The sequence below is a fragment of the Triticum dicoccoides genome, chromosome 7B, assembly GCF_002162155.2.
Source record: "Triticum dicoccoides isolate Atlit2015 ecotype Zavitan chromosome 7B, WEW_v2.0, whole genome shotgun sequence".
In the NCBI taxonomy this organism is placed as follows: domain Eukaryota; kingdom Viridiplantae; phylum Streptophyta; class Magnoliopsida; order Poales; family Poaceae; genus Triticum; species Triticum dicoccoides.
The window spans coordinates 772,940,676-772,952,664 of record NC_041393.1 but is presented as its reverse complement, the minus strand read 5'-3'; the positions used below and the strand labels follow the sequence as shown (position 1 = coordinate 772,952,664).

The 11,989-nt window shown below is 44.5% G+C and overlaps 1 pseudogene; it reads left to right on the top strand.

Annotated features, from left to right (window-relative positions):
* Nucleotides 1-5,468: 5,468 nt before the first annotated feature.
* LOC119339788 lies at nt 5,469-6,898 on the top strand (annotated as a pseudogene).
* The last annotated feature ends 5,091 nt before the right edge of the window (nt 6,899-11,989 follow it).

Genomic DNA, 11,989 nt, shown 5'->3' with positions numbered 1-11,989 from the left:
ATATGACAAAGAACAATATGGCTATCACAAAGTAAAGTGAATAAGTAAAGGGCTCGGAAAAGAGATAACCTAGGCACGCGGAGACGACGATGTATCCCGAAGTTCACACCCTTGCGGATGCTAATCTCCGTTTGGAGCGGTGTGGAGGCACAATGCTCCCCAAGAAGCCACTAGGGCCACCGTAATCTCCTCACGCCCTCGCACAATGCAAGATGTCATGATTCCACTAAGGGACCCTTGAGGGCGGTCACCGAACCCGTACTAATGGCGACCCTTGGGGGCGGTCACCAAACCCGTACACTTTGGCAACCCTTGGGGCGGTCACCGGTATCCGTCAAATTGCTCGGGGCGATCTCCACAACCTAATTGGAGACCCCGACGCTTTCCCGGAGCTTTACACCACAATGATTGAGCTCCGAACAACACCAACCGTCTAGGGCGCCAAGGCACCCAAGAGGAACAAGCTCTAGGGTGTCCAAACACCCAAGAGTAACAAGCTCAAGGGTACCAAGCACCCAAGAGTAATAAGCTTGTCAACTTGTAACTTTCACGTATCACGTGGAGAACTCAAACCGATGCAGCAAATGCAATGGCAAGGGCACACGGAGTGCCCAAGTCCTTCTCTCTCAAATCCCACCGAAGCAACTAATGCTAGGGACGAAGATGAGAGGACGAACAAGAAGGAGAACACCAAGAATTCCAGGATCTATATCCAAGGGGTTCCCCTCACATAGAGGAGAAAGTGATTGGTGGAAATGTGGATCTAGATCTCCTCTCTCTTTTCCCTCAAAAACTAGCAAGAATCCATGGAAGGGTTGAGAGTTAGCAAGCTCGAAGAAGGTCAACAATGGGGGAAGAACACGAGCTCAAGGGATGAGGTTCAGTGGGGAAGAAGACCCCCTTTTATAGGTGGGGAAAAATCCAACCGTTATGCTCACAGCCCGCACAGAGCGGTACTACCGCTCCAAGGAGCGGTACTACCGCTAGGGCGGTACTACCCCTTCGAAACACAACAGCGAGGAGGCAAAAAAGGCCAGAAGAACCGTCGGAGCGCTAGTACCGCTTGACCTCAAGGTACTACCGCTAGGGGTAGCGGTACTACTGCTAAGGGTAGCGGTACTACTGCTTGCGAGCGGTACTAAAAAATTACATCCGGGTCTACCACCGCAGGACATGGAACGAGTTTTTTGGTCCAGAGTGGTACTACCGCTGTAGGAGCCGCGGTAGTAGCGCTCTGGAGCGGTAGTAAAAAATTACATCCGCTCCAATTCGCGGTAGTACCGCTGCAGCCTTTTCAGAACACCAAAACTGCCACAACATTTGCAAATAGACTCCGAATTTGATGAAACCAAGTTTGTTGGAAAGCTAGCAACAAGGGCTAATACAATATTGAAAGAAATATCAATAAGAAGAAAATTAGAAAAGTCCCATAAGAAAATGGTGAGAACCCTTCCTCGGATAAGACCGGTAAAACCTCCAACACCGAAAACATCATAGAAAATGCATGCGAACTCCGTTTTCGATGAACTCAAGCTTGTCATCAAGATGACCATAAGCTCTAAGACTCACAAAGAGAACCAAACAAGAACCAAGAAACAAGATGCAAGGATGCAATGGTTTGAGCTCTCTACTAACGATACGATCAAGCTACCAACTTGAGAGCCCCCCTTGATAGTACGGCAAACGATCCTATAACCCGGTCTCCCAACTACCACCATGAGACCGGTAAAATAGAAAACTTATCAAGGGAAAACCTTTGCCTTGCACATGGTCCAATTGAGCTAGATGATGACGATCTTGACTCCCTCAAGTTGGACCACTTTTCTTGATTGCGTTGGCTCGATGAAGACTACATGATTGCTCCCCCATAGTCCACTATGGGTGAGCCACTCTTCGGCTCATCTTCACAAGTCCATTGTCACCACAATGGGCGGCAAGCTTCAAGCACTTGATTTCTTCGTGATGCATCACTTGAACTTGCACACCGCATCCTAACCCCACAAAGAACTCTCACGAAGACCATGGGTTAGTACACAGAGCGTATTTGACAATGCTTACCATACCATGGGATCACTTGATCCCTCTCGGTACATCTTCTACGCTTTGTGAGTTGATCAACTTGATTCACTCTTGACTTAGTCTTGATCAACCTTGAATCTTTTCAACTCTCTTCATTTGGATGATGTCTTGAAGGTAAACATGACTAATTCCACCCGAGTTCAAGGGGCGTTACATCAATGGGGCGGTGCTATGTGCTTCCCGCGAACGGGGCCATGTGCATGGCAATTGCCACCCCACCCCCTTTAAGGTGGTCTTGCTGCTTGTGTGTGCGAAGAATGGTCGACCTCTCACCTCTGTTTATTCCTCTGAGACCGACACATGGGCCGATCTCATCTCTACAGAGGTTCCATATCATGGTTGTTTTGACGATTATTTTAGCACCCTTGTTGGTAATGTACTTTACTGGTCGTTTAAGTATGTGATGAAGGGTATACTTTGGTTTGATTTGGAAAGGCAAATCCTTGATGTGCTCGAGGGGCCTCCTCATATGTATCATTCAGGCAACCATCAGATCATCCAGGCAGAGGATGGTGCAGTTGGTCTTGCCGTGATGTCTCACCATTACAACAACATTCAAATGTGGCAGAGGAATGTGAATTGCCATGGTGTATCCACATGGATGTTGTGGAATACCATTGAGATGCATAACATTCTTGGGATCCCTCCTCGGGTCAAGGGACAGAACACTTGGCTGAAATTTATACTAGGATATGTTGAGGATACCGATGGGATATTTTTATATATGAACGGGGGTGTCTATTTGGTTGAACTAGAGTCTATGCAATCTAGGAAGCTTTGCGAAGCCCGTAATACTATTACTTACTGTCATTCTTTCAGGAGTTTCTATGCACTAGGTGATAGTTCATTCCTAGTCCTCATATTGTAGGAGTGATCTAATATTTCTATATTTTGTTTGTGGATTCTCGAATACCTTTGCTAGATAGATATTGATCATAGCGACAGTATTGTTTAATATATGTTATCATTCATATAAAATGCTAAATGAGTAACTGGAAAATCAGATGTCAAATGTTTAACTCATTAGGCATGTTTGAAACCTCGGAGCTAGTTTTATTCTTCTATCCAGTATCTCTAATGTTGTTATTTAGAAATTGTTTAATCCCTCGCTAATGTGTGAAAATACTTTGAAAGAAAGTGAGCTGATCGATAAAACTATTAGTTTTGTGTTGGTATTACCTATTGATTGACTGGCGCGCTGTTATGTAATTATTGATTTGGTTGTTCATTCATCTGATAGCATGGATGATTTGGACAAATAATTTACCATCTCTGCACTACTGTATACTCGATGATAGCTATATATTGTATAGCTTAATTGTATGAATGCATAATGGTATATGGTATCTTATGTACTTTAATTCTTGATGTGAGCAGGTGGAAGGGAATTAAACTAGCCAGCAGGCCCTTTAGATTTAGAACATGGATCTCTATCATCATGCTGCACAGCTTGGTTACATCAGATTGCATGCGTGAAAGCAGTGCAGGCCCTTGATTGCAATGGAGCCAACCAAAGGCCAACATCTATCTTGTTGCATATCTTGCAAAGACAAGTATTGTAGCTGTTGGAGGCACAAGCGATGCTGGATCGACAGTTTGTTTCTTACATTTTTTTCTCTCCAAATCTTTGGCAAGGACAAGTGGTGTGTATTTTATATCATTGCTACCAAACTTTGATGCGGTTGATAGAATAATTAGTGATGTAGCTGCATGGAGACTGCAGACTATTTGTGATTTCTACTATCCTTCAGTTGCTTGCTGTAACCTGAAGAATTCGCAAACATTCATTGGGTTGTAAGCTTGTAGTAGGTTAGTCCTATTCCTATATGCATGTTTATACATGACATTGTGTCCAGGCATAATTCATTCGATTTGTGTAGAAGTTAGTGTTGGTTGTCCTTACTGAGTGGGGAGATGACAGTGTGATAGTTGATTAACTTGTTTTGCACCTCGAGGGACACCCAGCATTTTTTTATCTTTGCCAAGTGGTTGTGCTGGTGGACAGGGATGAGTCCTGTCAAAAGTCTCATGCCAAGATCAGCTGCAACAATTCAGACACGTGATCCAAGTAACCCAAGGCTTGAGGCCATTTGGCTTGTTGGAACTTTCTTGGACGCCAGGGGTCCTCATCATATACATCATGCTGAACCTTATGGACGTGCCTTTCACTCTCGTTCTCCGACCAACGCAGCCTGTACCTAGCGCGCCAACTGACGGTACGTAAAATCGTCAGTACCCTTGGTAGGGTGGAGAACATGGACAAAAGTACCAGATCAGAATTAGCACACGTGTTTTACCGAGGTTTTGTCCTTCAAGCCTTGTTTGGATACGTTGGATTAGCCAAACTAGTTTTCCGTGAGCTCATATAACCGCCCAACAAACTAAAACCATGTTTGGGGCCTTCAACAAAAGCGTGGATATCTAAAATTCTGTTTCCACAAAGCCAGGAAACTGCGTTTTATCAAAAACGACGAATACTCGTTTTTGAGAAAACAAGATTACAGAAAACTCTCGGTAACACACTTTTTTCTCTCCACTCCTCCCTCAACAAACTTATTGGCGCCATTTCTTCCCTCCCGCAGCCACTTCCACGCGCCATTTTTTCCATCGCTTCTATATAAACTGGACGGTGGTAGAACAAACCTCGGCAAAACAGATCTGGAAACCTAGTTCAATGGCTAGCTGCTAACACCTGTTGTGATCACCGATTCCCTGGCCGCCGGCGCTAGGCTGGGAACACCGATTACTGGCAGTTGGCCGCTGCTGGGAAGACAAGGGATCTCTTGCTGAACTTGTTTTCATCAGCAGCATTCAATTTGCAGATTCGTCATCCTACAGGTAACTTCCATAATCATGAACTGATCAACATACTGAAATTTGTAGCGAGAAGGTTCAGGCTTTAAGTACATGAGTGCAACTACGAAACTGAAATTGCAAATCTGTACCATCTGTGTGTTTACTTGAGTTATGAATAGCCAATTATTCCTATAGATTAGACACATATATAAATTGGCAGGTTGTTGTTTTTACTACAGTATAGGCCATCCTTGTAGATGCAATGCCCTTCATGATAATTTCCTTAGATCATAATTAGTGCCAAAGGTAACAAAGATTGCAGTATTCGCGTAACCTACATGATTTAACTAGTAATCATTTTATTGCTTTATTTCCCTTTAGGAAATATGGATGACCAAATCAAAAGTATTAAGAAGGAAAAGACCGATAAGCAGGTCACAAAGCGCCACACATGGAAATCTTCAGAGGACAAAATATTGCTGAACATACTAAAAGATCAAACTATAAATGGAGGGAAGGAAGGAACAGGATACACAAAAAAAGCATGGCGTGAAATCCTAGAACTTGAAGGACAGTGTATCTATCAGCTAAAGGACAGTGATGGAAGATATGGCAAATGAAGAATATTCTGATTCTGAGCAGATGGTTATTCATAATATTTCTGTAGTGTCACTTTTTCAATATGTGATGTTCGGAAGACTATTCAAAACACCACGTAATACTTCCAAATTAACTGGTGCTCAGAAAACTAAAGAGTGGTTAGAAGGGCATCCAGTTAGATTTTATGAACAACTTCGCGTTGATAAGCACACCTTCTGCTTACTGCGAGATGCATTGTGCGAGAGGAATTTACTTAAGGATACAAAGCGGATGGATGTGAATGAACAACTAGTGATATTTCTACATACAATTGGGCACAATGTTAGGAATCGTGTTCTCTAGGATAGATTTCAACATTCAGGGGAAACAATTATTCGACACTTCAAGAGAGTTTTAAAAGCCATAAATGGTTTGCGTGATGCTTGCATAATTGATCCGGCTAATGAAGTTCCAACAAAAATATTGGGCGACGAAAGGTACTACCCATACTTCAAGGTATATATCGTATCTCAAGAACATGTTCCTTTTTCATATGACTTGCATCAAAGTTTAAACCTTACATTCTAATTTACAATTTTACCAACAGAACTGCATAGGAGCAATTGATGGGACACATATTAATGCAAAAATCAAGCTTGATAAGCAAACTCCATAAAGAAGCAGGCATGGTTATCCCTCTCAAAATGTAATGGCAGTAGTGTCATTTGACATGACATTTTTATATGTGGCTGCTGGATGGGAAGGTTCTGCATCGGATCAGGCTGTTTTACGGTGGGCTGTTACAGATGGTGGCTTTGTTGTTCCAGAAGGTAAAAAATTAAATACATGAATTTTACATGCATGCAAGTAAAAATTATCTTCATTGTCTCAAACATATGATTATATGATAGAAATTTGAGTGTGATATCAAACTTTACATGTAGGTCAATTTTATCTCGTTGACTCGGGCTACGCAAATACTCCAAGATTTATTGCCCCCTACCGTGGAGATCGCTATCACATTGGTTCTTTTCGTGGAACTAATCGTCGGTATAGTAGTGAGAAGGATCTGTTCAACCATCTACATGCACAACTACGGAATGTTGTAGAACGCACTTTTGGTGTTCTAAAAACTCGATTTCCAATATTAACAAGGAATGGAGGAATCCCTTATCCTTACAAAAAACAGGTCCAAATTGTTATGGCTTGTTGCATCATCCATAACTTCATAAGGAACGTTGATAGGGATGATGAGTTGTTTCAGCTTTATGAACAAGAGGGAACAGAAGGAAATGTTGACACAGGTGACCAACAAGTTCGAGGGCAAGCAAATGTACAAGAAGATGATCGAGTTGCTGGTGAGCGATTACGTGCAGGCATCGCTCAACAGTTGTGGGCTTATCATCAACGGCGTACCACACAGGAAGAAGAAGATGATGATTAAGAACTGCAATATTTATTTTGATCTTTATTTCATATACACGGCATATTTATCATTATATCTTTTCATTCCTTGGTAGGTCCAGGAACTTTCTATTCTCTTTAGATTCAAGCACACTCTCTCTATCTCTACAGCTAGAGATGATCGCACTGCTGAATAATATTTCTTGCCACGCTTTTCACCTAATGAAGCAGTCAGTAAAAGCTCTCTATGCCTTTTGTAGTTTGTGAGATGGATGAACTAAATAGACAGGACTAAGCTACTAACCTTGTAAGGTAGTAACAATCTGAAAAATGAACTTGTAAGTCTGAACTAAATAGCTACTCTGTGCACATAAATTCTGGTGAGATCAATCGGCTAGCCTATATGAACCTGAACATGCCAAGATAATAGATCTTTCATAGGCAAGCAGGTACCTTTTTGGCTCTGTGAAGTGAAGTAGTACTCACATTTCTGCGGTTGAAGAATTGGAGCAGCTTCTTGAGGGCGTGGATGTACTTGTCTGATGGCAGGCCATGGAGTAGGCTGATGATGGTAGAGACATCGATGAGGACGAAGGCACCAAGGATGGCGCAGAGCATCCACCAGGAGCTTGCGCTTGACGACGACGCAGGCGAGACCGATGTCCCTGTCCTTATTTTGGGCTCCGGCAGGCTGACTACCAAAGCCGTACAAAGCCTATGCAGGAGCGGACGAAGTGGAGATAGAGGCGGCAACCTAGGCATCGAGGGAAATCGACCGCCGGCGTCGCGCGTGCGCCATGTCATCCATGGCAGAGGGGAGGCGAGCTGTGGCTTCTACGAGTTGGGAACGAGCAGTGATTAACTGGACACGGAGAGGGCGAGCCGCCGAGAAGTGGTGGTGTTGGCCGGAGGCAAAGGCGACGACGAATCGGAGATTTGGAGGCTGCCGTCCGGCCAAATTGGGGAAAGTGACGAGCGCTTTGGGAAGGCCACGAGCTCATGGGTGGGAGAACGGATATATTTTTTTCTAGAGGCGAGGGAATAGTCAAAGGCGAACCAGGCTCCAAACAAGGATATGCGTACGCTGGTTTCACACCTTCCATAACCCAAACAAAGATTTGCTTAAATTGATTATGCACCGAAAAATAATTAATACCGGTTTACCAAAAAATCTGCTTAAAACCTGCTTTCCTAAAACTCGGCGCTAATATTCTCTATCCAAACAACCACTCAGGAAGGGTAACACTCTACAGCATGCTTTATGTTTTTATTCATTGTGCGGTACCTCATGCGAGGTATTATAACAGAGCAGATGTATTCTCTACCGAGAATTTATCTCCACGGGTGTAGATGGGAATGAGAGCCCTAGCCTCCACCTTATATAGATGATGGGGGCTAGTGTTTTATAGGGGGTAGATGCAATCTGGCTACCGCACTCTTAACTTGGAGGTCAAGATGATCTCCTGAGTGCTTTTCCGGGCTTCGTGTTTCCTGCCTGTTGCCAGATTCATGGTGGGACTCCTGGACTCTATAGCAGGTCTGCTCCCGGGCTCCCCTTCGAGAAGCCACCCCCAGTGTACTATATGCCCATGTTTCGTTGGATATTGTAATCGGGCGGCTGCGAGCTACGGTCTGCAACGAACTCGACGCTTCGGGGTACATTGGAGGCGCAGATGATGTATGTGAGATGCGTCTGTGCACGGCGGCGGTGGAGGTGTCGCTGGGTTTCTTTTTATAATTTGAGTTCCATTGATTTTGACTTTATGCACATTCCAATTATTAGGTTTGGGAACTCATTTGGGAATTTTATTTATTTCCTTAACTTTCCCTTTTAGGGTTCTATTTAACTCCCAAAGTTTTATTTCGGCCACAAAACAGACAACTCCTATCATTATGAAGCTAAAAGCAGCAAAACACATGCAGTTTAGGAAATTTAATTTCCTCTAATTTTCAATTATCAACATTCAAATTCAAAAACTATGGATGTGACACCGTCTCAAAGTGTGTGCACATCTCCTGCGACATTTTCTTCGACGAAGAGGCACATTGTAGCCGGGAGGCATTAGGAGTGGCACCAACGAACAGCTCCTTCACTTTGCAATGTACGGTGTGCACAAGTATTGATGCTTGGGGACCAATGCAGAGCACATCGGCAACCCTGAGTAGAATGACAATGAGCTAAATGATCTCGTGCTCAGGGCCCTAGTCACCACAAACACGGTAGTGCCAGTCCAATTCTTAACTCGACTGACTGATGGACCTATCCGATGCCGACGAAGCACTGGCGCCCACACCGGTTCTGGCATATCGGTGACCTTCTCGCTTAGCTGCCACAATTGGCGGAGAGCCTCGACGACGATGAGGTATTGCATCTGAAAGCCAATGACGAGCAGACCATGCTTGCCGAGGCGGAGCTCGAGGACAGTTGGCATCACACGATTCTAGATGAGTTATGGTCAATTGAGAACAATGCCACTTGTACACTCACCACACTCCCTGCAGAACATCGAGGCATTGGGCTCATGTGGGTGTTTAAGGCGAAGAAGGACAAGCGTCATGCCATCGTGAAACACAAGGCCCGACTCACTACAAAAGGATATGTGCAAAACGTGTCATGGTGCACTTCGAGGAAGTCTTCGCACTCATGACAAGCCTCGAGTCCATGGGACTATATACTTGCCCTAGCGGCACACCAAGACTGGGAGGTTCACTATATGGATGTCAATTCAGCGTTCATTAGCGGTGACCTCGAGGAGGATGGCTAAGTCTCCTAGCCGCCATGCTTCATGCCTACACGCACGAGCACAAATTGTACATGCTACATAAAGCTATGTACGGACTCCGGTAAACACAAAGGGCATGGAACGTCAAGCTGGACGCAAGATTCACGCCGCTCGATTTTACCCGTAGCTCCTCCTAGCACAGCGTGTATGCGCGTGGGACTGGGAACTCACTGCTCATCGTTGGGCGTGTCCATTGACGATCTCGTCATCACCGGTGTCAAGCATGACGAGGTGCTCCGCTTCGAACTCAAGAGGAAATAAAAGAACTCTTCAGTATGAGTAACTTCAGGATGCTACGATACTACTTCAGAGTGGAAGTGAACCAGGAGCTTGGGAGCACGACGATCACTCAGGCGGCCCACGTTGGCAAGCTGCTCGTGAGAGCAGGATGGCAAACTGCAATGCCATGCAGGGGCGGCGCCAGCATGGGGTCGTGTAGGGGTGGCCGCCCCGGGTAAATTTTTCGTACCTAGGGTAAGCACCATGCGAGCAAGAGTCAAGAGGTTCGGTCGTGGTCTGGGAGGTCGACTCGAGCAGGAAGATGGGGCAGAGAAGAAAACGATTCGTTAGATGGGCCAGGGAGCAAATAAAGGCCCAACTGAATAAGATCCCGTTATTATTGTTCCCAACTCCTACGATTTGCTATCCACCACGATCACGGCATCGCGATCATGCCTCCCCGCACGCCGCCTCGCCGATGGCGCTCGATGGAGACGGGTGTCCCTCTGTTCGTGCTGCTCAGTGCGCCGTACACACGGGAGATATATCGCCACCGTCGACCCCACGTGCCCAGCTCAAAATTACAAGCGAGCAAACAAGATCAGGTTCTTCGTCTCTCCCCCGATCTTCTCTTCTTTCGTCCTAGGTTTTAGATTCTTCTCACATTGGCCTAATTCCTGAAGATTGGATACTAAAGAGAGAATTGTTGGGATTGAAGACCAGAAAATTGTTGAGCATTTCCATGGCATACGGAACACTAGTGGCCATCTACCAAATCCTCCACATATAACTAGAACTTAATTAGTGGTAAATACTTGTCTTATATTTTGTGTGAACAAGTGTTGTCTATGCTAGACTTTATATAAATTTTCACTTGTACCTAGTTCTTGAATTTGAAACTGCTTTCAGAAAATAACAGTATTTATTGTCTTGGCTGAATGCATACTACTACTTGGCAAATTACTTGCGTTAATGATTACATTGTGGCATCATTTTTTACCTTTAAAAGTCCGCCCCGGGTAACTTCAAATCCTAGATCCGCCACTGATGCCATGCACACACGCCAATGGAGTCTCGGTACAAACTCAGCAAGGAGAGCACGGAGAAGCCTGAAGACGCAACATTCTAACACAGCGTCATCGGCAGCCTCAGATACGCTGCGCACACACAACCAGACATCTCGTTCACCTTCGAGTTCTTGAGTCGATCCATGGAGGCTTCGACCAGCGATCACCTCACATGAGTGAAACACTTGTTCCGCTACATCGCCGACACACTAATGCACGGATGCCTGTATTGTGGTGGTGACGAAGAAACCTTCGTCGGCTGCAATGACTCCGACCATTGTGGCGACGTGGACTACATGATTAGCACACATCTAGTGTGTTGTTCTTCCTCGAAGACAGTCCAGTCAGCTGGCAATCGTATAAATAGAAGGTTGTTGCTACTTCTTCGTACAAAATGGAGTACATGGTGGCGGCAACGGCGGCATGCCAGGGAATCGATTACGCAAGGATGAAATTCAGGATCGGACAAGTGCGGCTAGGACATTAGAGTTTATTGTTTTCACCTCTCTTCGGTACACCCCCTAGACACATCGACGGTTGAGATTACTCCATACCCCTTTATAATAAAGGGTGTGATGGTCTTTTCTTCAAAGTACGCCTGCATACGTAGAGGCAAGGAATCGAACCTGCATCTACCAGTATATGTGGACGACGAGCTAACCACTATGACAACGAATATGCTATGTTAGAGTTCCACCTCGAATCATTAAGAAACTAAAGATCACGGCAAAAATTTAAAACAAGAATTCGCGAAATTAAGATAAACCAAAGTGTGCAATAGGTCGCACCAGTCAACCATAACATTAGCCACTATACCAACTGAGATTTCATGTCCAAAAAGGTAACCCAGTCTATATGAACCAAAAGCCGCGACATTTAAAAAGAATCGGACCTCATATTCTAATTGGAAAAGGTAAATATTTTTAGAAACACGGTCATTTAAAAATTTGTGATATTTTAAAAAGAACTAGAACATTTTGTGAAAACGTGAATATTTTTTTGGGAATCATAAAAGGAACAAAACGAAAAATGATAACATTTTTTCGAATTGCAAACAATTTT